Here is a 24,603-nt window from a genome sequence, read left to right on the forward strand (position 1 = left end):
GCTGACTGACTAAATACTTTTTTTCCCCACTGTATATTCTGAAGACAGAGCAAAAGATCAACAGATCAGAGACAAAAATGGAATTCAGCTCACCCCCGGCCGGGGATGGCAGAACTCCCAAAAAACAAGGCAAAACAAAAACAAAACTGAAGTGTACAAAGCAGAGCAGAAAAACTTAGCTTTGAGACGCAGGAATCAGACTGGTCTCCAAGAATCCAGCAGGCTCACCAGCAAGGCAGAATGGCGTCGGCTGCCTTATATCCAGTCCTCAATTCCAGCCACCCAGTCATCATCTAGCTGCCCAGGTGTTTGGTAATCAGCCTCACTACCTTCCTTCACCAGAGGAGGGAGTTTATCAGACCTCAACGGTGAAGGGAAAAATGAACTCACAACAGTACCTCCCCCTTGAGGAGGGGTCACTGAACCCTCATCCATGCCACCAGGGCGATCCGGGTGAGCCCGATGAAAGGCACGCACCAATCTTTCGGCATGAATATCAGAGGCAGAGACCCAGGAATTATCCTCCTGACCATAACCATTCCACTTAACCAAATACTGGAGTCTCCGTCTAGCCAGACGGGAATCCAGTATCTTCTCTACCTCATATTCCATGTTACCTTCAACCAATACAGGGTCAGGAGGTGCCACCACAGGAACTACTGGTTCAACAAACCTCTTCAACAGGGACTTATGATACACATTATGAATTTTAAATGTGACAGGAAGAGCCAACCGAAAAGAGACTGGATTAATAATCTCCAAAATCTTGTAAGGTCCAATAAATCTAGGCTTAAACTTAGGAGAAGCCATCTTCATAGCGATATTTTTTGATGACAACCAAACCATATCACCCACCTTAAATTGGGGACCAACGGTCCTACGCCGGATGGAAAACTGCTGGGCCTTTTCCTGGGAGAGAGACAACTTATCCACTACTTGGTCCCAGATCTGGTGCATTCTCTCCACCACAGTGTCAACACCTGGGCAGGCAGAAGGCTCCACCTGCCCTGAAGAAAATCGAGGGTGAAACCCAAAGTTACAGAAAAAAGGTGACATCAAAGTGGCAGAACTAGCTCTATTATTTAAAGCAAATTCGGCCAAGGGCAAAAATGAAACCCAATCATCCTGATCGGCAGAAATAAAACATCTCAAATACGACTCCAAAGTCTGGTTTGTTCTCTCCGTCTGCCCATTGGTCTGAGGGTGAAACGCAGAGGAGAAGGACAACTGAATTCCCAGCTTGGAACAGAAAGTCCTCCAAAATCTAGACACAAACTGAACTCCTCTGTCAGATACAATGTTCTCAGGAATCCCGTGCAAGCGAACCACCTGTTGCAAAAACAAGGGCACCAACTCAGAGGAAGATGGCAACTTAGGGAGTGGTACAAGATGGACCATCTTAGAGAATCTATCACAAATCACCCAAATAACAGTCATTCTCTGAGAGACAGGCATATCAGAGATAAAATCCATTGAAATATGGGTCCATGGCCTCCTGGGCACCGGCAAAGGCATCAACAAGCCACTAGAGCGAGAACAAGTTTAGACAGGGAGCAAGTCCCACAGGACTGCACAAAATTCCTGACATCATGAGACAAGGCGGGCCACCAAAAAGACCGACTCACCAGATCTCTAGTACCAAAAATACCTGGATGACCAGCCAATGCAGAGCAATGAACTTCAGACATCACTCTCTTCCTCCACTGGTCATGAACATACAGCTTTCCACTGGGACAACGCTCAGGTTTGTCCTCCTGAAACTCTTCCAGAGCACGTCTCACATCGGGCGAGATGGCAGAAAGAACTACCCCCTCGCCTAAGATGGTAGCAGGCTTAGTCACAACAGGAGAATCAGCAAGGAAACTCCTAGAGAGGGCGTCTGCCTTGACATTCTTAGTGCCCGGAAGAAAAGAGACCACAAAATCAAAACGTGTGAAAAACAAGGCCCACCTAGCCTGTCTAGGATTCAAGCGCTTGGCCGACTCCAGGTAAATCAAATTCTTGTGGTCAGTAAGGACCACGACTTGGTGTTTGGCTCCCTCCAACCAATGTCTCCACTCCTCAAATGCCCATTTCATGGCCAACAGTTCCCGATTCCCCACATCAGTTATGTTCGGATGGGGAGAACTTTCGGGAAAAGAAAGCACAAGGATTCATTTTAGATGTCACAGGATCTTTTTGGGACAACACCGCTCCTGCACCAATCTCAGAAGCGTCCACCTCCACCTGAAACGGGAGTGAGACATCAGGTTGCCACAAAACCGGAGCAGAAGTGAATCTTCGCTTCAGCTCCTGAAAGGAAGAAACAGCCTCCGGAGACCAATTCAGCACATCAGCACCCTTCCTAGTCAAATCAGTCAATGGCTTGGCAATACCAGAAAAATTAGCTATAAATTTCCGATAAAAATTAGCAAAACCCAAAAACTTCTGGAGGGCCTTCAAAGAGGTGGGCTGAACCCAATCATAAATGGCCTGTACCTTGGCCGGGTCCATTTCAATAGTTGACGGAGACAAAATAAATCACAAAAATGAAATCCTCTGTACCCCAAAAAGGCATTTCGATCCCTTGACATACAGGGAATTCTCCCTCAAAATCCGGAACACAGTCCGAACATGTTCCACATGAGAGTACCAATTCTTGGAGAAGATCAAAATATCATCCAGATAGATAATCAAAAATTTATCCACAAAGTCTCGGAATATATCGTTCATGAAGCACTGGAAGACAGAAGGGGCATTAGTGAGCCCAAAAGGCATCACCAGGTACTCAAAATGTCCCTCCGGAGTATTAAACGCCGTCTTCCATTCATCCCCATGCTTAATGCGAATAAGATTATACGCCCCCCTGAGGTCAAGCTTGGTAAACCAGCAAGCACCTTTAACTCTGGAGAATAGATCAGAAATCAGGGGTAACGGATACTGATATTTAACAGTAATTTTGTTGAGGGCACGATAGTCAATACAAGGCCTTAATGAACCATCCTTTTTAGCCACCAAAAAAAAACCCAGCACCTAAGGGTGAAGAGGATGGTCTAATATGATCCTTCTCCAACGACTCCTTAATATAGGATCGCATAGCCTCGTGCTCGGGTACAGATAAATTGAAAAGCCGACCCTTGGGGAATTTACACCCCGGGTTCAGCTCAATTGCACAGTCATAACTCCTATGAGGAGGCAAAGACACAGACTCATTCTCACTAAATACATCATAAAAGTCAGCCAAATAGTCAGGAACATCATGCGACTGGGGAGAGGTGGAGAAAACAGGAGCATCACTAAGGGCACACCGACAACCCCAACTCACCACAGACAAAGATTTCCAATCCAGAACTGGATTATGGATTTGCAACCAGGGAAACCCCAGAACAATGGTATCATGCAAATTAGACATCAACAAACTGGAGCAAGTTCAGAAAAGAGCGACCAGAATGGTGACCGGTCTGCAAACCCTGTCTTATGAGGAAAGGTTGCAGGATTTGGGAATGTTTAGTTTGCAAAAGAGAAGACTGAGAGGAGACTTAATAGCTGTCTACAAATATCTAAAGGGCTGTCACATTGTAGAAGGATCAACTTTATTCTCATTTGCACAAGGAAAGACTAGAAGCAATGGGATGAAACTGAATGGGAGGAGACACAGATTAGATATTAGAAAAAACTTTTTGACAGTTAGAGTGATCAATGAGTGGAACAGGCTGCCACGAGAAGTGGTGAGTTCTCCTTCAATGGAAGTCTTCAAACAGAGGCTGGACAGACATCTGACTGGGATGATTTAGCGAATCCTGCTTTGAGCAGGGGGTTGGACCAGATGGCCCAGGAGGTCCCTTCCAACTCTACGATTCTATGATTCTATGATTCTATGATTCTATGCAACACCAAAAATCTGCAATTTTCTTGATGGTCTGGGGCGACCCGCATTACCACCTGGGTCCAAAACTGAGGTTTATTCTTTGCCAAAGGAGTAACATCAATACCCCTCAAAGGGATAGGCGTCCGCAGAGGTGTCATAGGAAATCCACAACGTTTAGCAAAATCCAAGTCCATCAGGTTCAGTGCTGCTCCTGAATCCACAAAAGCCTTGGCGGAAAATTTGGACAGGGAGCAGATCAGAGTAATTGCCAGAAGAAACTTAGGTTGAACACCACCCACAGAAAACGTGTGAGCACAACGTTTCTCTCGTTTAGGGCAGACAGAAATAATATGCGAGGCATCTCCACAAAAAAAACACAGCTTATTACGCCTTCTGAACTCCTGACGTTGCGCCCTAGACAAAACTCTATCACATTGCATAGGTTCAGACATTTGTTCAACAGGTGGCACAATCATTCCAGGACCGCCCACTTTTGTAATTTTTGACAGTACAACTCTGCCGAATCCCGACCATGGCTTAATGCCAACGGGGTCTTCTCAGCCTGATCAATAGGATTAGGTTCATCATACAACAACCCCAAGGCTTGAAAAAATGCGTTCACATTATTCAGAATAGGATCATCAGGTTTCAAAGAAAACGCCCAATCCAGGGGATCGCCGTGCAGCAAAGAGATGACAATTTTAACCTGCTGCGCGGAGTTCCCCGACGAGTTAGGCTTCAAGGCAAAAAATAATTTACAATTATTCTTGAAATTCAAGAATATAGACCGATCCCCAAAAAACACATCAGGAGTATGAATCTTTGGTTCAGCAGCATGTGAATGAGCAAGATAGGCGGAAATTCCCCGCACTTCAGCAGCGAGCTGCTCCACACGATCAGACAACTGCTTCATCTCCATTGAGAGAAAAATTCCCCCTACGGCCTCAGAGATATAGAGGAAAAAATATGCACAAAAAAAAAAAATTCTGACACTTTTTTTTTTTCTTACAATTCTCTCCTGCTATTGAGTACACTAGGATCTGCGGTGTGGCTGGTGATTCTGTTATGATGAGTCACCGAAGGAGGAAAAAACAAAATACTAGCTAAGTCCAGAAAAACCAGAGAGGTTGGCAGCTATCGGATTGCAGACCCCTGAACCTATCCACAACAGCTAGCAGTAGCCGTGGGGTGGTTCCTACGGTGCCCTAGACCCCTCGATCACAGTCAGAGAACTACATAGCCTAAAGACAGAAAGGGGAAAACTAAACTGCCCCAGAGCAGACCCCAAAGTAATAGGCAGCCCCCAACATATAATGACGGTGAAGCAAGATGAAAACACTAACACAGATAGAAAGATAGGTTGAGCAAATGATGGGGCCCAAGCTAACTAAATAGGACAGGATAGGAAAGCCGCTATCTGCCATCCGCAAAAACTCTATCCAAAATGTGCCAACCGACTGATAGGAAAAACAGGCCCTGAAGTCGCTAGGCTTCAAAAGACTATATCAGCACTCAGGTATATTCTGAAGACAGAGCAAAAGATCAACAGATCAGAGACAAAAATGGAATTCAGCTCACTCCCGGCTGGGGATGGCAGAACTCCCAAAAAACAAGGCAAAACAAAAACAAAACTGAAGTGTACAAAGCAGAGCAGAAAAACTTAGCTTTGAGATGCAGGAATCAGACTGGTCTCCAAGAATCCAACAGGCTCACCAGCAAGGCAGAAGGGTGTCGGCTGCCTTATATCCAGTCCTCAATTCCAGCCACCCAGTCATCATCTAGCTGCCCAGGTGTTTGGTAATTAGCCTCACTACCTTCCTTCACCAGAGGAGGGAGTTCATCAGACCTCAATAGTGAAGGGAAAAATGAACTCACAACAGCGCTCTAGCCGGCAACTGACACTGACGTCAGACGCCGGCGAGGTGCGCACTGCGGCTGACGTCAGCTGCCAGCCTCCGATTAGCTGGCGGCTGCCGTGGCTGTTAACTATTGACATGCGGGCCACCGGGCCCGCATGTCAATAGCGTTTAACTGCCGCAGCGCCAAGGGCCCGGTTTAGCTGCCGGTACCGAGTAGCGCCGATCGGAGCAGGGGCCCCGGGCCCCTATATGGGCCGGGCCCCAAAGCATCGGCTTCGGCTGCTACCCCGGTAGTTACGCCAGTGCATACATCCATCATCACACACACCACTATAACCATGAGAATTAATCTCTATCATAGCGCATGGCGGGGTGGCCATGCAAGGCTTTTATAGCCACGACCTTCCAGGACCTTTTTGATGGTCCAGTCAGAGTAGTAGCAGGACCTGAGCATGTGACCTCCGATCTCCAATGAGAGATCGTCCCACGGGCATGCTCAGTGGACCGAAAGGAGGACTTCGTCCCTGGAGTAGCTCGCTGCTGACCAGCATGCGTTGCTATAGCTGGACCAGAGGTGGCAGCAGCAACCAAACCCACAGTGCTAGTCTGAGCAGAGCACCGGGATCGACGAGTCCGCTGAGCGGCCTCCTCTGCTGCCGGAGAGGAATGGGAGACCGCCGAAGGCAAGGCTCGGGAATCCTGCTGTGCAGCGACAGGAACCCGACGCCTAACAGCTTCTTCTTTCTAGAAAGTGTTTACCTCACTGTGTAGCTGGTTACATCTACACTCGTACTAGAGGAGAGCAGGACAGGAATCACTCCTGTCTGTGTGTGTTTTGGATGGAGGACACCATAGCACTTAGTCTCCACCCAGTAGCTCAGAGACAACTAAAAATTAGAGATAAAGATTGTAGAGAGGTGAACTGTTGAAAAATGCAGAATAAGAGTTATATAATGGCCACAGACCATGTTATCTCTCCTTGCACACAGCTTATTCTGATCAGACACCTGAAATGACAGGTCTGAGGATACCATGTAGCTGGTGCATTGTAGTTTTTCCTTTCCTTTTCCATCAGTTATAACAGGAGTGTGCAGCTGCTCATAAGAGTATCCAGACTAATTATTTTGCAAGGAACGCATTCACATAAACGCCTATATTTTGGCAGGTGCGGCACTGGAGGAAAGCGCCATCAGTCAGTCGGCGCAGCACCTTACAGTCCCACGGAGTGCGCGAATATTGCGGAGTCTGTGCGCGCTGCATCGCTCATCGACATTACACGCTCCAGTCTGGTGGAGATTTAGCTAGGGGGAGCAGTTAGTCTCACGCTCCTTTATCTGACGTGAAATATGATTTCAATTAAAATGTACAAAATTACCATCTGTTTGCCGTGTATCAGTCTCTTGTCTCCAGGTCCGGGGACATTATGTCTCGGCTTCTACTGCGAATACTGTGATATCTACGGGACCTGAAATCTACGGCATGATCTACGCTGGAAACATTTAGTCATCATCACGGTGAAATGGAAACAATTACACAGAGGCACATTACCTCCGAATCATTATGATCCTGGCGGCCATGGTAGCGCTGCGTTTCGTGCACGGAGACACTTAGCAAGAAATCACTGAGTTTTAAAACCTGCAACGATGATTACGAGAAATTAACGCGTAGACATCCATAATGTTGAGACGAGACTATGGCCCCTCTGGATAGGACAATTTCCGGACGATTAAAATTGCCTCTAAGAACAAGACATGAAGGGAATTTTGCAAATCTAACTGCTGCAAGAACGTGTGAGAAAAAAATCATGAAACGCGTTAGAAGCTTTCCCGAGTTGGGGGCGATAGTTATAGAAGTCGTCTGGATTAGACAACCTGGAATTATAAGTACAAAAAAAAAAAAAAAGGATCCATATCCAGAACGCCGGAGCTGGCGATTGCAGAGGTGATGCTGGACGGCGAGCAGATAAAAAAATATGTCCAGCTCGGGCAGCCAGTACACCAGAGGAGAGCATAGACATGAAGCTGGAGGGTTTGGGGGTCGGGTATATGTCAAACTGAGAAATCAAGAAACGCATTAAAAAGAGCACCATTCCCTCTGGAGGTGATAGGTTATCCTCTTTACGTTCCATTATATACAGTTAGGTCCATATATATTTGGACAGAGACAACATTTTTCTAATTTTGGTTCTAGACATTACCACAATGAATTTTAAACAAAACAATTCAGATGCAGTTGAAGTTCAGACTTTCAGCTTTCATTTGAGGGTATCCATATTAAAATTGGATGAAGGGTTTAGGAGTTTCAGCTCCTTAACATGTGCCACCCTGTTTTTAAAGGGACCAAAAGTATTTGGACAGATTAAATAGTTGTAAATAAAATGTTCATTTCTAGTACTTGTTTGAAAACCCTTTGTTGGCAATGACTGCCTGAGGTCTTGACCTCATGGACATCGCCAGACGCTGTGTTTCCTCCTTTTTGATGCTCTGCCAGGCCTTCACTGCGGTGATTTTCAGTTGCTGTTTGTTTGTGGGCCTTTCTGTCTGAAGTTTAGTCTTTAACAAGTGAAATGCATGCTCAATTGGGTTGAGATCAGGAGACTGACTTGGCCATTCAAGAATATTCCACTTCTCTGCTTTAATAAACTCCTGGGTTGCTTTGGCTTTATGTTTTGGGTCATTGTCCATCTGTAGTATGAAACGACGACCCATCAGTTTGGCTGCATTTGGCTGATCTGAGCACACAGTATGGCTCTGAAGACCTCAGAATTCATTCGGCTGCTTCTGTCCTGTGTCACATCCTCAATAAACACTAGTGACCCAGTGCCACTGGCAGCCATGCATGCCCAAGCCATCACACTGCCTCCGCCGTGTTTTACAGATGATGTGGTATGCTTTGGATCATGAGCTGTACCACGCCTTCACCATACTTTTCTCTTTCCATCGTTCTGGTAGAAGTTGATCTTGGTTTCATCTGTCCAAAGAATGTTCTTCCAGAACTGTGCTGGCTTTTTTAGATGTTTTTTAGCAAAGTCCAGTCTCGCCTTTTGATTCTTGATGCTTATGAGTGGCTTGCACCGTGCAGTGAACCCTCTGTATTTATTTTCAAGCAGTCTTCTCTTTATGGTTGATTTGGATATTGATACGCCTACCTCCTGGAGAGTGTTGGTCACTTGGTTGGCTGTTGTGATGGGGTTTCTCTTCACCATGGATTCTGCGATCATCCACCACTGTTGTCTTCCGTGGGCACTCAGGTCTTTTTGCATTGATGAGTTCACCAGTGCTTTCTTTCTTTCTCAGGATGTACCAAACTGTAGATTTTGCCACTCCTAATGTTGTAGCAATTTCTCGGATGGGTTTTTTCTGTTTTTGCAGCTTAAGGATGGCTTGTTTCACCTGCATGGAGAGCTCCTTTTGTGGTAAAGGCAGGTAAGCGGGATGCAGTGACGAGACACGAGACGGATTGAACTTTAGGTAATAACTTTTATAGATTAATACCGGTAGGTCTATGCTAAGCAAACAAATAACAGGAATTGTCCCCGCAGGGACTCGATACAAGCCAACACTGGTTTAGGTGAACACGACTACTCCGGCAAAGGCCGGTCACTATAGGGCCGCGGTATGGCCGACTACGGGTCCTTAGTTATATAGTGTCACTTATCCGTCCTGACGTCCCTCGGCGTTCTGGACGATGTTGATTCGGCGTAGCAGCCGCTGGGCCCAGCTGCTGAGGATCTGGCATAGTCTTCGGGCGTTCCTACGCTCAGGTGAAGCAGGGGCACAACAGGCCTAGAAGAGTTCTTTGGCGGAGGGTCCCCCAGCAGCGCCAATGGGACACCGCCTGGGAGTGGGAGAGTCGAGGCCGCAGTCCCCGGACAGGGGCGAGCAGCGGCGGTGCTGGGTGGCGGTTGGTAGGCCACCGACGCAGCAAACGGCTGCACTAGGGGGTTCGAGGCAGGCGACGGCCCGTCTCTTGCCACGGACTGGAGCGGGGCAGTGGCGGCCGTAGGCGGCTACGAACAAGCCGCAGCCGCGGTCGGGAGCGGGGCGGCTGCGGGCAGGCCGCAGCCGCGGGCTGGATTGAGGCGGCAACGGCTGCGGGCAGTCCGCAGCCGTGGGCTGGAGTGAGGCGGCAGCGGCCATGGATGGCTGCGTGCAGGCCGCAGCCGCAGGCCAGAGTGGGGCGGCAACGGCCGCAGCCGCGATCTGGAGTGAGGCGGCAACGGCCGCGGGCTGGAGCGGAGCAGAGGTTCTCTGACGGTCGGCTCGGCATCGTCTCCCTGCAGTCTTCCGTGAGTCTCCCTCCTGCCTCTTTCCTCCTCTCTGGCTTCTGTTAGTCGTTCTGGCTCCCAGGTGCTCCCACGGTCTCCTGCTCCTGTCTCCCGTTCTGCTGACTCACTGTGACTAGCGTTCTCCGCCCCTTTTATATCGGCTCCTCCCCAACCCACCTGTCAGTCTCAGCGGTCCATCCCTTAACTCTGCTCCCCGGAAACAGTCTCCTCCGGAACCTGGATGACTGTTCATTTGGTTCCGGCCCGGACACTCGGTGGGGGTCCTTCTTCCCACACTTTGACCGCATGTTTCCTTCACAGCAAAACCTTCCAAATGCAAGCACAACACCTCAAATCAACTCCAGGCCTTTTATCTGCTTAATTGAGAATGACATAACGAAGAGATTGCCCACACCTGTCCATGAAATAGCCTTGGAGTCAATTGTCCAATTACTTTTGGTCCCTTTAAAAACAGGGTGGCACATGTTAAGGAGCTGAAACTCCTAAACCCTTCATCCAATTTGAATGTGGACACCCTCAAATAAAAGCTGAAAGTCTGAACTTCAACTGCATCTGAATTGTTTTGTTTAAAATTCATTGTGGTAATGTCTAGAACCAAAATTAGAAAAATGTTGTCTCTGTCCACATATATATGGACCTAACTGTATATACACGCCATGGTGTGGGTTGGAGTGTGTGGAGCAGGAGCAGGAGATGAGCCCGCTCTGTAAACATGTCAAGTGACAGCTGTGTTATACAGCCAGCAAGTGCTGCTCTCAGCAGTGATCAGAGATACGGCTGATCACCACTGATTAACCACTTAAGTAACTCAATCAATGACTGACAGTACTATTTAAGGTGCAACCATGGGATTTTTGGGCTACATGATGGCGGCGTGAGGATGGGTTACAGTGGTAACAGTCATGAGACTCATAGGAAAAATAATTTACAATATATAGCAACACTGCAGTATTGTAACAGAACTAGTGATCACACGACTGAAGGATTAAGTCCCCTGACAGGAAGAAAAAAAAATATTGTGATATGAAAATAGAGTGATTAATAAAAAATTATCATTTTTTTTTAAATCCTTTATATTCTACCAAATTGATTAAAAGAAATTTTGAAAAAATAAATGTATCCTATTTGGTACCGTGACATCTGTAAACGTCCGATCTATGAAAATATAAATTATTTAATCTGTACGGTAAACACTGTAAAGATAAAAAGTTAAACTTCAGAATTGCCTATTTCGAGCGCCGAAATCTTCCCAAAAAAAATGCAGAGAAAAAATTAAAAACTTTGCATATACAACAAAATGACACCACGAAAAGCTACAGCTCGTCATGAAAATACAAAGCACTCAAGAGGCTCCATGAATGGAAAAATAAAAACCGTACAGGTCTCGGAAAATGGAGACACAAACCCCAATATTTTTCTTACAGAGTTTCTCTTTTTTAAAGTGCCCAAAAAACAAAACGGGAATTGAGTTTTTATTCATCATTTCACCACTCTTGGAATCTCTTATTCCATTTTTTCAAAACACTATATAATAAAATGAATAACGTTATTCGGATCTACTACTCAACTTGCAAAAAAACAAAACCCCGTAGGCGCAGGGAAAATAAAAAATTATGAAATCCTATTGCAAAAACAATCTTTAGGCAAAAATACATTCATTTAAGAAGTAAAATGGCGCCTGAGGGTGTCCACATCCTTTATATTTAGGTTCTGTCCCCTAAATATTAACCCTTCCATGCACGTTCCTCTCTGACTCCTCCACACTGTTCCTTTGCTAACATTCGGATTCCCTGCTCTCAGCTTGTTATTTCCTTTTTTTCTGGAAGCATTTTTTTTTCCTTATTAACGTGCGGAAGTTCGACCTCCATATCTGTGACCTCAGGAACATTTCTACAAATAAACAACACATTCATCAGCGTCACCGGTGAGTTCTTCTAAGGGAATTCTGTTATTGAAGGTCGATAAATAATACCTCTTATTGTGCGGCAGGGACTGCGGAGCGGACACGGACGGTCACCTTGACATCTCAAAAATCTCCTATCATTGACTAGATGTCAAGAGACATTGATCACATTATCTCTGTGAGTTGGGACCAAGAGTGATTTTTCGACAGGTCTCCAAAAAGTTGAGCTAAATTTTATATGAATTTGAAGAACAATGAGATTATTATCGAAGATGAAGACGTGATAAACTTCATAATAAAGCTTCTTAGCCATGTAATAAGTGGCAAGACGACACCATCTACAGTAATAGGGAAAGATGTGGGACCAGGGCCGGCTCCAGGTTTTTATGTGCCCCGGGTGAAAGAGACTCAGTGGCCCCTTTAACAAATAGAACGATTCATGATGCACAAATACGGCAGAAAAATATAGTATAATGCCAAAGATTTCACTTCTTACAATACATGAGTGATATGTATTGTAAATTCTACAACAGGTGAGAAATCGGACAGTATAGTCCACCATACAGAATGAGCCCCATGTAATGCTCCATACAGAATAATGTGCCCCATATAATGCTCCATACAGTATAATGAGCCCCATATATTGCTCCATACAGAATAATGACCCCCATATATTGCTCCATACAGACTAATGAGCCCAATATATTGCTCCATACAGAATAATGATCCCCTCTATAATGCTCCAAACAGAATAATGAGCCCCATGTAATGCTCCATACAGAATAATGAGCTTCATATATTGCTCCCTACAGAATAATGAGCCTCATATTGCTCCATATGTCCTGGGCCTGTCCTGGGCCCTGTATTGTTCAACATCTTTATCAACGATTTAGATGAAGGAATTGAGGGTAAACTGATTAAATTTGCTGATGACACAAAGCTAGGAGGGATAGCTAATACTAGAGAAGAGAGAGAGAGGATTCAAAAAGATTTAAATAAACTGGAGAAGTGGGCAGCAACTAACAGAATGGTTTTTAACAGGGAGAAATGCAAAGTACTACATCTGGGCAATAAAAATGAAAAAAGCATATATAGAATGGGAGGAATAGGGCTAAGTGACAGCACATGTGAAAAAGACTTGGGTATACTAATAGATCACAGACTGAATATGAGTCAACAGTGTGATGCAGCAGCAAAAAAGGCAAATGCAATTCTTGGATGTATTAACAGAAGCATACAGTCTAGATCACGTGAAGTCATTATTTCCCTCTACTCCTCTTTGGTCAGACCTCATCTGGAATATTGTGTCCAGTTTTGGGCACCACATTTTAAAAAAGACATCAACAAACTGGAGCAAGTTCAGAAAAGAGCGACCAGAATGGTGACCGGTCTGCAAACCCTGTCTTATGAGGAAAGGTTGCAGGATTTGGGAATGTTTAGTTTGCAAAAGAGAAGACTGAGAGGAGACTTAATAGCTGTCTACAAATATCTAAAGGGCTGTCACATTGTAGAAGGATCAACTTTATTCTCATTTGCACAAGGAAAGACTAGAAGCAATGGGATGAAACTGAATGGGAAGAGACACAGATTAGATATTAGAAAAAACTTTTTGACAGTTAGAGTGATCAATGAGTGGAACAGGCTGCCACGAGAAGTGGTGAGTTCTCCTTCAATGGAAGTCTTCAAACAGAGGCTGGACAGACATCTGACTGGGATGATTTAGCGAATCCTGCTTTGAGCAGGGGGTTGGACCAGATGGCCCAGGAGGTCCCTTCCAACTCTACGATTCTATGATTCCATACAAAATAATGAGCCCCATATATTGCGCCATACAGAATGAACACTATATATTGCTCCATATAGATTAATGAGCCCCATATATTGCTCCACACAGAATGAGCACCATATATTGCTCCACACAGAATAATGAGCCTCATACTGTATATTGCTCCACACAGAATAATGAGCCCCATATAATGCTCCATACAGAATAATGAGCCCCATATAATGCTCCATACAGAATAATGAGCTTCATATATTGCTCCATACAGAATAATGAGCCCCATATAATGCTCCATACAGAATAATGAGCACCATATATTGCTCCCTACAGAATAATGAGCCTCATATTGCTCCATACAAAATAATGAGCCCCATATATTGCTCCATACAGAATAATGAGCACCATATATTGCTCCATACAGATTAATGAGCCCCATATATTGCTCCACACAGAATCAGCACCATATATTGCTCCACACAGAATAATGAGCCTCATACTGTATACTGCTCCACACAGAATAATGAGCCCCATATAATGCTCCATACAGAATAATGAGCCCCATATAATGCTCCATACAGAATAATGAGCCTCATATATTGCTCCATACAGAATAATGAGCCCCATATAATGCTCCATACAGAATAATGAGCAGCATATATTGCTCCACACAGAATAATGAGCCTCATATATTGCTCCATACAGAATAATGAGCCTCATATATTGCTCCACACAGAATGTTGAGCCCCATATAATGCTCCACACAGAATAATGAGCCCATAATTTGCTCCATACAGAATGAGCCTCATATATTTCTCCACACAGAATAATGAGCTCCATATATTGCTCCACACAGAATAATGAGCCCCATATAATTCTCCATACAGAATAATGAGCCTCCATATATTGCTCCATACAGAATGAGCCCCATATATTGCTCCATACATAATAATGAGCCCCATATATTGCTCCATACAGTATAATGAGCTCCATATTTTGCGCCACACAGAATAATGAGCCCCATATAATGCTCCAAACAGAATAATGAGCCTCCATATATTGCTCCATACAGAATGAGCCCCATATATTGCTCCATACATAATGAGCCCCATATAATGCTCCATACAGAATAATGTGCCCTATATATTGCTCCATACAGAATAATGAGCTTCATATATTGCTCCATACAGAATAATGAGCCCCATATATTGCTCCATACAGAATAATGAGCTTCATATATTGCTCCACACAGAATAATGAGCCCCTTATAATGGGCCCCATATAATGGGCCCCATATAGTGCTCAATTCAGTATAATGAGGCCAATATAGTGCTCCATACATTAAAAATAAACAATAACTCACCTCTCCCCATTCCCCTGCTGCTCCAGTCTCTGCAGTCACTGGTCTACTGACCCTCTCCACTGATCAGCACAGAGGGCACTCTGTAGTTATGTCGTCGCGCCCTCTGTGCTGAGAAATCACAGGGCTCAGACGCATAGGGGGGAATGATGGGAGAGGAAGAGTCAGCGGATGGTTTCCTCTCCCATCATTGTTTTTAACTGTATTGGCATCCAGGATGCGGGGAGAGCACTGGCAATGGGCACCCCTGATTTATGGGCCACATAGTGGCCGCGTGGTTTGCTGCCATTGGCAGTATGCCACTGAGTGGGCCCCCCGTTTGTCCAGGGTGCCAGCACTTGTCCGGGTGCGCTGGGTGGTGATGCAGGCCCTGTGTAGGAAACCTGCATCTTGGAGTAACAGAGGCCACCATGTGTAGTCTTAGCGTTACTGTTCTGCCCAACAGTTTATATCCTGTTATTATACCTTTATTATTAACACTTGCCACAGCAGTCTCCTAGAACCTCCCCTAGAATAGTGAGTGCAGCTCTGGAGTATAATACAGGATGTAACTCAGGATCAGTAATGTAATGTATGTACACAGTGACTGCACCAGCAGAATAGTGAGAGCAGCTCTGGAGTATAATACAGGATGTAACTCAGGATCAGTAATGTAACGTATTTACACAGTGACTGCACCAGCAGAATAGTGAGCGCAGCTCTGGAGTATAATACAGGATGTAACCCAGGATCAGTAATGTAACGTATTTACACAGTGACTGCACCAGCAGAATAGTGAGAGCAGCTCTGGAGTATAATACAGGATGTAACTCAGGATCAGTAATGTAATGTATGTACACAGTGACTGCACCAGCAGAATAGTGAGAGCAGCTCTGGAGTATAATACAGGATGTAACTCAGGATCAGTAATGTAACGTATTTACACAGTGACTGCACCAGCATAATAGTGAGAGCAGCTCTGGAGTATAATACAGGATGTAACTCAGGATCAGTAATGTAATGTATGTACACAGTGACTGCGCCAGCAGAATAGTGAGTGCAACTCTGGAGTATAATACAGGAGGTAACTCAGGATCAGTAATGTAATGTATGTACACAGTGACTGCACCAGCAGAATAGTGAGTGCAGCTCTGGGGTATAATACAGGCTATAACTCAGGATCAGTAATGTATTGTATGTACACAGTGACTGCACCAGCAGAATAGTGAGTGCAGCTCTGGGGTATAATACAGGATATAACTCAGGATCAGTAATGTAACGTATATACACAGTGACTGCACCAGCAGAATAGTTAGTTCAGCTCTGGAGCATAATACAGGATGTAACTCAGGATCAGTAATGTAATGTATGTACATAGTGACTGCACCAGCAGAATAGTGAGTGCAACTCTGGGGTATAATACAGGATATAACTTAGGATCAGTAATGTAACGTATGTACACAGTAACTGCACCAGCAGAATAGTGAGTGCAGCTCTGGAGTATAATACAGGATGTAACTCAGGATCAGTAATGTAATGTATGTACATAGTGACTGCACCAGCAGAATAGTGAGTGCAGCTCTGGGGTATAATACAGGATATATATAACTCAGGATCAGTAATGTAATGTATGTACACAGTGACTGCACCAGCAGAATAGTGAGTGCAGCTCTGGGGTATAATACAGGATGTAACTCAGGATCAGTAATGTAATGTATGTACACAGTGACTGCACCAGCAGAATAGTGAGAGCAGCTCTGGAGTATAATACAGGATGTAACTCAGGATCAGTAATGTAACGTATTTACACAGTGACTGCACCAGCAGAATAGTGAGCGCAGCTCTGGAGTATAATACAGGATGTAACCCAGGATCAGTAATGTAACGTATTTACACAGTGACTGCACCAGCAGAATAGTGAGAGCAGCTCTGGAGTAAAATACAGGATGTAACTCAGGATCAGTAATGTAATGTATGTACACAGTGACTGCACCAGCAGAATAGTGAGAGCAGCTCTGGAGTATAATACAGGATGTAACTCAGGATCAGTAATGTAACGTATTTACACAGTGACTGCACCAGCAGAATAGTGAGAGCAGCTCTGGAGTATAATACAGGATGTAACTCAGGATCAGTAATGTAATGTATGTACACAGTGACTGCGCCAGCAGAATAGTGAGTGCAGCTCTGGGGTATAATACAGGCTATAACTCAGGATCAGTAATGTATTGTATGTACACAGTGACTGCACCAGCAGAATAGTGAGTGCAGCTCTGGGGTATAATACAGGATATAACTCAGGATCAGTAATGTAACGTATGTACACAGTGACTGCACCAGCAGAATAGTTAGTTCAGCTCTGGAGCATAATACAGGATGTAACTCAGGATCAGTAATGTAATGTATGTACATAGTGACTGCACCAGCAGAATAGTGAGTGCAACTCTGGGGTATAATACAGGATATAACTTAGGATCAGTAATGTAACATATGTACACAGTAACTGCACCAGCAGAATAGTGAGTGCAGCTCTGGAGTATAATACAGGATGTAACTCAGGATCAGTAATGTAATGTATGTACACAGTGACTGCACCAGCAGAATAGTGAGTGCAGCTCTGGGGTATAATACAGGATATATATAACTCAGGATCAGTAATGTAATGTATGTACACAGTGACTGCACCAGCAGAATAGTGAGTGCAGCTCTGGGGTATAATACAGGCTATAACTCAGGATCAGTAATGTATTGTATGTACACAGTGACTGCACCAGCAGAATAGTGAGTGCAGCTCTGGGGTATAATACAGGATATAACTCAGGATCAGTAATGTAACGTATGTACACAGTGACTGCACCAGCAGAATAGTTAGTTCAGCTCTGGAGCATAATACAGGATGTAACTCAGGATCAGTAATGTAATGTATGTACATAGTGACTGCACCAGCAGAATAGTGAGTGCAACTCTGGGGTATAATACAGGATATAACTTAGGATCAGTAATGTAACATATGTACACAGTAACTGCACCAGCAGAATAGTGAGTGCAGCTCTGGAGTATAATACAGGATGTAACTCAGGATCAGTAATGTAATGTATGTACACAGTGACTGCACCAGCAGAATAGTGAGTGCAGCTCTGGGGTATAATACAGGATATATATAACTCAGGATCAGTAATGTAATGTATGTACACAGTGACTGCACCAGCAGAATAGTGAGTGCAGCTCTGGGGTATAATACAGGCTATAACTCAGGATCAGTAATGTATTGTATGTACACAGTGACTGCACCAGCAGAATAGTGAGTGCAGCTCTGGGGTATAATACAGGATATAACTCAGGATCAGTAATGTAACGTATGTACACAGTGACTGCACCAGCAGAATAGTTAGTTCAGCTCTGGAGCATAATACAGGATGTAACTCAGGATCAGTAATGTAATGTATGTACATAGTGACTGCACCAGCAGAATAGTGAGTGCAACTCTGGGGTATAATACAGGATATAACTTAGGATCAGTAATGTAACATATGTACACAGTAACTGCACCAGCAGAATAGTGAGTGCAGCTCTGGAGTATAATACAGGATGTAACTCAGGATCAGTAATGTAATGTATGTACACAGTGACTGCACCAGCAGAATAGTGAGTGCAGCTCTGGGGTATAATACAGCATATATATAACTCAGGATCAGTAATGTAATGTATGTACACAGTGACTGCACCAGCAGAATAGTGAGTGCAGCTCTGGGGTATAATACAGGATGTAACTCAGGATCAGTAATGTAATGTATGTACACAGTGACTGCACTAGCAGAATAGTGAGTGCAGCTCTGGGGTATAATACAGGATTTAACTCAGGATCAGTAATGTAATGTATGTGCACAGTGACTGCACCAGCAGAATAGTGAGCGCAGCTCTGAGGTATAATACATTATAAGTAATGTATTGTCATACTGCACATCTCATCACATGAAGTCCAGCTGTTTTAGCTAGATGTTTCCAGATCCTATTTTTCTTCTCTGCATGGTGCTTGTTCATATTGAGTCTCCCTAGCGTGATCATTGCAAAAGCAGTAAAGTTTACACAGGGCTATAACATCCAGCCGTAAAATATTCCACTGAAATTATATACTAAATTCAACAGAATTGCCTCAATCATAGCAGAAATAAAAATTGTGTCCGGGTCTCAGCTATAAGATATTACATCAATGCGTTTTATAGTCTCTGATTCATTTTATGCAGCGTTCACAGGAAAAACAGCGAATATTCTGTATTCAGATCAGACTCCCGAAATCCTGAAAATTGCAAAAAAGACGATACCTTTTAGCGTTCAAAGGGTTTTCTGGTTTCGTACTTTTATGGTCCATAGGCCAGCAGAGGAATAACGTAAACCGAGCTGTCAGTCAAGTTCCCCGAGTCTAGCACTGCCTCTCCTGTGCTTGGTTACAGGCTGCAGGTGATAACACAGCTACACTGCACATCAACCGCTGCAGCCAATCACTGGGTTCAGTGTCTCTGTCAAATCAAATGAAAAATCCAACATTACTTCCAGGACGACCTTTTTCATGTTGCAGGTTTGCAATTTATAAGGCAGCAAATCTGTTTAATAACTAATGAGTCCCATATACCAGCTACACACGGGGGACCTTAAAGTAGTTTTATAGCATGCATCAGGATAAACCGTGACCATGAGAATTACAAGTTTACATTTTATAACTTGGGGCCTATTTTTTGTAAAAAAATCAGAAATCTGCAAAACCTGAAATAATGCCTTATAAGAAAATTCCGCAGATTTTTTTTCTATGGAAGTCAACACTTTACAACACATAGTGAAAACCGAAAATAATCTCAGGTCAAGAAGGGTACAGGAAAGGTATTGTGCCACAAATTAATCTGTTAATCATAAAACAAAAACAGGAAAAACATAGGATAAGGTGCTTCATTCAAAGAAGACATGCAGCAACAGAGGACATGTAAATAGGCAATAATAATAAAAAAGGGAACACAAATACCACATAGATATCACTGGATGAAATATTCCAGTTGCAAATCTTTATTCATAACACAGCGGGATGCGTTGAGAACAATATAACATAAACATGATCAATGTAAATCACAATTAATATCCCATGGAGGTCTGAATTTGGAATGATACTCAAAATCAAAGTGGAAAATCAAATTGCAGGCTGATCCAACTTCAGTGGAAATGCTTCAAGACAAGGAAATGATGCTCAGCAGTGTGTGTCACCTCCACATGCCTGTATGACCTCCCTACAATGACTGGGCATGCTTCTGATTAGGAGGCAGATGGTCTCCTGAGGGATCTCCTCCCAGACACAGATTAAAGAATCAGACAACTCCTGGACAGTCTTTGGTGCAACTTGGTGTTGGTGAATGGAATGAGACATGATGTCCCAGATGTGCTCGATTGGATTCAGGTCTGGGGAACGGGCAGTCCAGCCCATAGCATTAATGCCTTCAACATGCAGGATCTGCTGGCACACTTCAGCCACATGAGGCCTAGCATTGTCATGCATCAGAAGGAATCCGGTCTGAGGATCTCATCAGGGTACCTAATGTCAGTTAGGATACCTCTGGTGAGCACATGGAGGGCTGTGCGGCAATCCAAAGAAATGCCATCCCACACCATTACTGACCCACTGCCAAACCGGTCATGCTGGAGAATGTTGCAGGCAGCAGATCGCTCTCCACGGCATCTCCACACTCTATATCGTCTGTTACATGTGCTCAGTGTGAACCTGCGCTCATCCATGAAGAGCACAAGGCCCCAATGTCAAATCTGCCAATGTTGGGGGTCTCGAAGTAGCGACAAGCTTAGGAAGAGAACAGTCCATTGAGGTACAAGGCCAGGTGACCAGAGAGTCATAACCTGGCTTCTCCGAAGATTTTCATGAGCCAGGTCCCATTCCTGGCTTTCACAAACTTATCCATGGGGCTCAGTTGACCGGGAGGTCCAAATCATGACCATCCCAAACGTATCCATGGTTCAGTGATGGTCAATGGAGCAGATCTGTATTATTTCAGCTGGGGCCGTGGTCTCCTAAGCTGGCATCGTGCAGAATGTCAAATCTGTGTCCCTCATGATAGAGCCATGATGTATTAACTACTGTCTTGTAAAGAGTCTATGGTTCTTTGGATTTATCTGCTGTCTGGATGTCTTTGGAGACATCTCTGTTACAGAGGAGCATATCTCCTCTTTTAATAGTTAACAACTGTCCTTCAAGCCAGCAACCAGCGGTCAAGAGTAAGATGTGAAGAGGTTGTATCGCATTGTTAATTAATTTTTTAATTAATTTGCATAGTTTTTACTCCTCTGATTTGCAAGTCAACAAGTTAGCTGGCCTAGACAATGAGTAATCACCATATCAGCCAACATCATTGTTCAATTGCCCTTCATTTCTGTCATCCAGGATAACACCACAATATGTTACAATGGACGTCAACGTAATAGTCAATATTCCAGACATATACGAACAAAAGTGTGTATTTTCTTGACCAAAGAAAGAAACACAAATTCAAAAGTCAACAAATACATAACAGTCTATTTTTCCTGGTTTGCTGAAAATAGACATTATGTCTACAAAGTTACTTCTGTTTTCATCACTGCTATGTCAGGTCATGGGCTAATCCTTGTTCTCATTAGACTAGGCACCCCCCCTTAGTAAGAAAACTCTATGGGAACTACAGCCCCCATACGAGAAAGATATTGTCAATTTTATACGCATGCTACAAAACGAGGTGATACGAGAAAGCCAGAGCCTCTGGGCTACGCCCATCATATTGGTCCAGAAGGATGGGACTCTGAGGTTCTGTATGGGCAATCGGCCATTGAAGGTCTGCACAGTCTGAGATTCATACTCTTTGCCAAGGATAGTAGAATACCTGTGGGTACAAGGAAAAGCTAGATACTTTTCTTCTCGCGATTTGGCCAGTGGCTACTTGCAAGACCTCATGTCTGAATGAATTTCATCCTCTCTATGGGACAAACCAAGAGGAGCCTCGCTGAACTAAGCGTGCCAACGCTGGTGTGACACCCACAAGATACACGGAGGATGACCTCATTTGGCAGTAAATAGGAGACACAAGGATGTGCTTGGATGCTAGAAATACTGGGATCACCCCTGAGGAGCATCTAGAGATAAAGTGGTCTTTCTTGCCCAAGGGCTGGCGTGTTTCAAAAGAGGAGGAATGTAAGAAGATAGACAAGTGAGAAGTGTTATGAATGGGTCACCGAGGAGGATGGCCAGAACAGGATAAGCCACCAGGAAACCAGAGACGTTGGTAACTGAGCGGATTTGTATAGAAGTCCAGCTCACCCACGTCTGCCCTCACCACACCTCAGACTCGGATCCGGCCCTGCCCTGGCCGCACAACAATAATGAAAGAAGAAGCGATCCAGCTGAGTGCTCTGGTGATTTATTGAATGCTGTTCAGACAACAGAACGTTGTTTACGCGTTTCTGGCTAGACGCCCTTAATCGCTGCTGATGGGCAACACGGTGGCTCAGTGATTAGCGCTGCAGCCTTGCAGCGCTGGGGTCCTGGGTTCGAATCCCACCAAGGACAACATCTGCAAGGAGTTTGTATGTTCTCCCCATGTTTGCGTGGGTTTCCTCCGGGTACTCCGGTTTCCTCCCACATTCCAAAGACATACTGTTAGGGAATTTAGATTGTGAGCCCCATCGGGGACAGTGATGATAATGTGTGCAAACTGTAAAGCGCTGGGGAATATGTTAGCGCTATATAAAAATAAAGATTATTATTATTATTATTATTATTATTATTATTATTATAATACACAAAAAACCTGAGGCTGCACGACCTCACCCCTACTATATCAGCACTCTGGTGTAAACTGGGAGTAAAGTAAAGAGATACCAATATAACAGGGGACTGAACAAACAGACACAAGCTGCAACATATGGAGTGGGGCCCAGCGCTGCCCCCAGCAGGGAGTACACTGAACCCTAGCAGCAAAGCAGAAAGCAAACAAAAGTACAACCAAACTAGATGCAAAGGATTATCAAAAGAATCATTTAACAGAACATGCAGATGCGGCAGGAGACAGAGGAACCACCAAGGACCGTCTGCTCAATTATATGCTCCCAGGCAGAAATCCCAGGTTCCCAATTATCATCGTCAGGTGGGGAACTTCCATCAATCTGGCCAGCTACACAACTCCCAGTAACCACCAGAGGGAGCAGAGGAAGCGCTGGCTCAGAAGTCCGAGCCAGGGAATTCACAACAGAGAAGGCGCTCATAGATAATGTATGTACAAGAGAAAACTGGCATCTGCTAGTCAAAAACTATAAAGATAGTGAAAGCAGGAAGAATTGAATTAGTAGGAACTCAAGAGTGAAGTGTATGTTTCCTCCAGGAAGAGATTGGAGGAGACACCAGGTCAGATGACATCTGTGGCACAGTTAGCAAATATAAAATGTCTAGGAGGGTAGTGAAGGGGAGGAGTTGGCTCCCGAACTTGTGGCAGTACAGACGTGTGTTACAGTAAGCTAGCTTATAGTCGCCATTGCGAGAGAGCAGATCTAAGTAGATGAGTCAAAAGACTAGAAGTGAGTAAAAGAGTTGAGGAGACAAGATCCGAGTAAAGGACCTAAGATAGGCCAGAATCAAGAGAGCCGAGCCGTGTGAGCAGAACCAGGGCAGAGAGAGACGACTAGGACACAGCAGAGGGGCGTTTATGTGAGATGTTGTTTCCAATGTAGTCGTATGGTACAAAGTGGGGCCCGGGGCCATGGTTCAGGGAATGAAGGCGGACAGTGAGACGAGTGTACCTAGTAACTCACCAACCTGGGACTTATTGCCTGGTGGGTAGCGTCGTCGACCCCTATGATGTTTTTGTGTTGCCTCGAGAGTGATGGGCCCAGTAGTGCCAGTGACGCCCTTTAGGTTGGGGTATTAGGGCTGTGACATCACTTACGATAACAGTTATTTAATGGTAATAATAGAAGGATACTGTGTAAATAGCATTGTGTCACTGTCCTGCTCATCTGAATTACTGTATCCTCCTTGTAACAAAGCTTGTTCAATTTTCACCATTTGCGTTATTTCCTAATATTGTGCCGTAGGCCCCCCCCTGTAATTGTGTCAATCGAATAAATAGCTGTTTGATAGGTAACAGTGTCTCCTCATCGTGTACCATCTGCACAATTCCCACGTACGAACACTTCTATAATGTATGGGTAGCCTGGTAGAACATGACCAATTCTGACAGGGACCGGGTAAAGAGCTCATATACACGCAGACGATTTTTACTGAATTGCCAGTCCCCATCTTCTATTGACGTTGCAGGTCTTGCTGATGCTGCACGTGTCGCAGCAATGATTTTCTCCAGGAGTTTCTGTTCCGCTGCTTTTAGGTCCTCTGCATTAAGATCAGTGAGGCCAGATTGGATACAGAGTAGTCTGAATATCACCCTGGGTCTGATCACAGGATGCTGCTCTGTGCATCATCCGCCATGCTTTACATTGCAGGTAACTGATGACTATAATTTCATAGCGAAAATTTCTGCAATATGACTTTGCCTTTGTTTCTGTGCCCGGTCTTC

General features: G+C 44.5%; 1 protein-coding gene across 1 annotated transcript in view; it reads right to left on the reverse strand.

The window, feature by feature from the left end:
• Nucleotides 1–24,603, reverse strand: part of SLC44A5 (solute carrier family 44 member 5) — a 157,376-nt gene that overhangs the window by 122,407 nt on the left and 10,366 nt on the right. The window contains exon 2 of the mRNA XM_073544808.1: nucleotides 19,339–19,533. The gene's annotated coding sequence lies outside the window, so the exon portion shown is untranslated. The remainder of the gene's footprint in view (nucleotides 1–19,338; nucleotides 19,534–24,603) is intronic.

The sequence above is a fragment of the Dendrobates tinctorius genome, unplaced genomic scaffold (genome assembly GCF_039654945.1).
Source record: "Dendrobates tinctorius isolate UK_male_01 unplaced genomic scaffold, ASM3965494v1 ptg000138l, whole genome shotgun sequence".
In the NCBI taxonomy this organism is placed as follows: domain Eukaryota; kingdom Metazoa; phylum Chordata; class Amphibia; order Anura; family Dendrobatidae; genus Dendrobates; species Dendrobates tinctorius.